Source organism: Heterocephalus glaber, unplaced genomic scaffold (genome assembly GCF_053883595.1).
Source record: "Heterocephalus glaber isolate CG9 unplaced genomic scaffold, H.glaber_assembly_v1.0 deba00001538, whole genome shotgun sequence".
Taxonomy (NCBI): Eukaryota; Metazoa; Chordata; class Mammalia; order Rodentia; family Bathyergidae; genus Heterocephalus; species Heterocephalus glaber.
Genome location: NW_028258333.1, coordinates 575170 through 579904, shown reverse-complemented (window position 1 = coordinate 579904; position 4735 = coordinate 575170).

The window sequence follows — 4735 nt, the reverse complement described above, 5'->3', positions numbered from 1 at the left end:
AAATGGCGCTGGAAAAATTGGGCTTCAACTTGCCAAAGATTAAAACTAGACCTATATCTCTCACCATGCACTCAACTAAAATCAAAATGGATTAAAGATCTAAATATTAAAATAGAAACTCTGAACCAGTTGGAACAGAGGTTAGGTAGAACTCTTGAAGACATCGGTGTAGGAAAAGATTTTATGAACAAAACCTCAGTTGCCCGTGAACTAGCACAAACAATCAACAAGTGGGATCTCTTCTTATTAAAAGGCTTCTGCACAGCAAGAGAAACCACCAGCAGTGTGAAGAGACAAACCACAATGTGGGAAAAAATCGTCACCTGCTGTTCCTCAGACAAAGGTCTACTATCTTGAATCTATAAAGAACTTAAAAAGATCAGACCTCCCAAATTTAAAGACCCAATCTGAAAATGGGCAGCTGAAATGAACAGACATTTCTCACACAAAGAAGCAGAAATAGCAAATAAATACATGAAAAAATGTTCAACATCACTGGTCATTCGAGAGATGCAAATGAAAACAACACTGAGATTCCACCTCACTCCAGAAAGAATGGCTGCTATCATGAAATCAACCAATAACAAATGCTGGCATGGCTGTGGGGGAAAGAGGAACCCTGCTCCACTGCTGGTAGGAGTGTAGACTGGTGCAAGCACTGTGGAAATCAGTATGGAGATACCTCAAAGAACTAGGACTGGAAGTTCCATTTGACCCCACTATTCCACTGCTGGGGATCTTCCCCAAAGAATTAAAAGAATCATACCACAGTGATATATGTGCACCCATGTTCATAGCAGCACAGTTTGTGATAGCTAAAACTTGGAAACAGTCCAAATGCCCATCAACTGGAGACTGGATAAAGAAAATGTGGGTTTTTTATAAAATGGAGTACTACTCAGCCATATAAAATGAGAAATTAGAGACATTTATAGCTAAGTGGATGCACATTGAGGCGATACTTTTAAGTGAAATAAATAGGACACACATGTATAAATACCGAATAGTTTCTCTAGTGTGAGAAACTGAAAGTGTAAATAAGGACTAAAATGTATAATAGATTATGTGAAATAGGAAGAAAAGGGGCAAAGGGGAAGGAAGTAGGAGGACTAGGGGAAAGGAAAGAAGGGAATGGGATTAATATGAGAAAATGGAAAAATAGGAACAAAATCTTTGTAAATAGGGAGGACTGGAGGGGTTGAAGGGAGGGCTGGGCAAGGGTGAAAAATAAGAACCAAGAGAGACTATGTAAAGGTGCAAATTTCCAATGATGAATGTCATTATATTGTATACCTAAAATGTACCAATGATTAGAATGAATAATCGATAATGCAAAATAGGAAGAAAAGGTCCAAAGGGGTAGGGGTAGTGGGAGGGGCAGGGGAAAGGAAAGAAGGGAAAGAAAAATGATGAGAAATGGAAAAAATGGAAATAAAGTCTTTGTAAATAGGGAAGGGTGGAGGGGGTGAAGGGAGGGCTAGGAATGGGGAACAAATAAGAACCAAGATGCATTATGTAAAGGTACAATTCCCAATGAGAAATGTAATTGTGTTGTATACCTACAATGTACCAATAAAGGAATTTAATACAAAAAAAAATATTCTCTCTTAAACATTTCAATATGTACTGGAGATCCCTGTGACTGGTTCCAATCCCCTGCTCATTCTACAGCACAAGGTAAGGTGAAAAACTCAAAGACAGAGTTAAAGAGAGAAATGGGGAGCCAGGATGGCGAGTGTTGAGCAAGCAGCCAAAGACCCTGGGCAGCCAAAGCCGCTGATGTTTATTGGTGACGTCATAGGTTAGGGAGAGAGGGCTATGTGTGGTTGTTAGGGATACGTTGCTGACACGCAGGCAAGGCTCACAGGAGGAGAGACAAAGCATTCTTAACTTTTTGAATGGAATTTGGGTGCAAGTTACTCTGACCTCGGCACATAGGCTTTGGTCAGACTCACTTCTCTAAAAAAGCCAGTTGTGGGGTTTGCTCTTCACAGCCTGCACTGCTCACAGCTTTGGCTTTGGGCATAATCAGTGGGGCGGTCCCCCGCAAAAAAGATCAATACATTTAGTAAGACTTCATCCTTGAAACACACGTGTTAATCAAGAATTGAGTTGCAGATTTTAAACTGGAGGTGCGCACTTCCTGTTCTTACTTGGGTATCCCCCCCACCAGGTTTTCAGTACTTAGTTATCAATTCCCTGAGGAACAGATACAGTACTGGCCCGCAGGGAGGAAGGGGAGGAAGGCCCCATGCCAGGTGCCCTGGCTGCTGAGGCTCTGTCACCTAGGAGCCCAGGAGAGGTGAGAGGGCGCGGAACTTGCGCCTGATAGCACATGAGGCCCTGCCCACCGCATCCCTGCATCCATGCCCTCCAGAAGGGGTGTCGGTCACATTCCCATACTCCAGCGATGCCCTCACTGGACCCACCTCCACTCTCTCAGGGACCCTGAGCCTTTCAACTTGGAAGGGTTTTAAGCTTGCTAGAATCTTGTTTCCTCTTATTTTTTTCAGACTGCACATGACTTTTATGGATATTTCAAATGCTGCCCTAGTGAATTCTGTTTTATTTATTTTTGGTACCGGGGATCAAACTCGGGTCTTTGTGCTTGCGCAGCAGGCTGCAAAACTACTGAGCTAAATCCCTGGCCCTGTTTTGTTTTTTGAGGCAGAGTCTTGCTATGTAATTTAGGCTTGCTTGAACTCACTATGTAGCCCAGACTGGCCTTGAACTCACAGCGATCCTCCTGCCTCAGGCTCCCAAGTGCTGGGACCTATTGAATTCTGGATACCACAGGTGCATCAATTTATAAGGTTACTCTGTCAGCTGAAGTATGGTGAGAAGCCTGCATGAAGTATGGCATGTGGGTTGTAATACTTAGAATCTGTGGATGTGACTTTATTGGCAACTCTTTTATATCTTTTATCTTTTTTTTTTTGAGACAGAGTCTTGCTAAATTGCCCAGGCTGGCCTTGAAATTGCAATCCTCCTGCTTCAGCCTCATGGAGTACTGGGATTTAGGCATGCACTATCACAGCTGTTTTAAATTAAGGAGTTTGAGACAAGATCTTCCTGGATTATCTGGATGGGCCTAAAATCCAATAAATATCCTTATAATAGGCCTCTAAATTTAAATGTTGAGCTGGGTGTGGGGACACATACCTGTAATCCCAGCACTTGGGAGGCTGAGGCATGAGGATCTTCAAGGCCAAGCTTGAACTACATATCGAGACCCCGTCTAACCCCCTCCCCCAAAAAACCCCAAAAACTTAAGTGTTAGGGTGATAGAGGACTAGGTTACCAGGACACCTAGCCTGGGCCTGTCAGGGTCGTGCACTATCCGCAGTCCTCAACTTAGTGGGTTGATCTGTGATTTGCAACAGTGGCTTGGCAAAGGTCCAGGAGCAACGCTCGCGCAGTAGAAACTGTAATTTGGCTTCGGAGCTTGGCTCTTCGTGGGGTGAAACGCGGTTCGCGGCTCTGCCCCGGGCATTGCGGGGGAGGGTGGCGAGCAAAGCCCTCACTTCACCGGGGCAGAGACTCAGAGCGGGGCCCAGTGTCGGTGAGGAAGATCTGGGACCAAGGCTCCCGAGTCTGCGGGACGCCCGCAACAGTGTCTGCCAGTTGGGGTCTCCCCAGCCGCAGGGGGCAGACGGGCATTCAGTGCGTTTCCTGGATGGCATTTCCTGGATGGCGTTTCCTAGATGACGTTTCCAGTCCGGAGGGGTCTGGGATGCGATTTCGTTGTGGACGGAGTGTGTCTGTGCCCCCAGACGGAAAACAATAAACTACATCTCGCCTCTCTCCAAGAGAAAGCCACAATACTTTTGGTGAGCTAGCCTCAGAAGGCAAACGCTGTCATTATTGCCACATTCTACTTTTAAATTTTTTCTTATTTTTAGTTTTGGGGGATTTTTTGAAGCAGGGTCTTGCTGTGCATTTCAGGCCTTGAACTCCTGTACAGCCTTGCTCTGTGGTGATCCTCCTGCCCCAGCCTCCTGGAAGCTGGACTATAGGCATGCACCACCACACCCGGCCCACATTGCTTTTTCGGAAGGTGAGTCACTCAATCACACACCGCACCTCAAGGGAAAGCTGCACGAATGCCGGGAGGACCAAGGCATTCGTGGACATATTTTAACATCATCACTCGGTCATTTCAGGTTAAGAGACGCAGAGATAAGGATTGCGAGCATGCGCACCACGCCTGGCTCTGCTGCACCGTGCTGGCCACGTAGCACAGCTGTGGTCTGCGGTACAAAATGGGGAGACCACTCGGGTGTGGACCCCCAGAGGCGGATGCGTAATGAGCCATCTCCGAGGCTGCCTACCACGGAATTATTAAGGGCTGAAATGTCCTTTTGCTTACAAGTCCTATAATTTAGAGAGAGAAAAAAGGTGAAACAAATTTAATGTCAGCAATAATTATACTAGATCCAGTCTTGATGAGAGTTCATTGTGTTCTTCTTAGTTTTCCATGTATTTGTACATTTTCAAAATAAAAAAATAAAAATAGCCAGGTGAGGTGGCACACGCCTGTGATCCCAGCACCTGGGAGGCCGAGGCAGGAGGATTGCCATGAGTTGAAAAAAACAAAAAGAAAGAAAGAAAGTAAAAATAGAGAAATGATTAGGCTTTCTGTCTAGGGGAACAAGACAGCTTCCTGGCCCAGAAATCTTCGCGAAACCAGCTGCTTTCTTCTCTACCCAGCCTTCCACAGCTGGCTCCCTGCAGC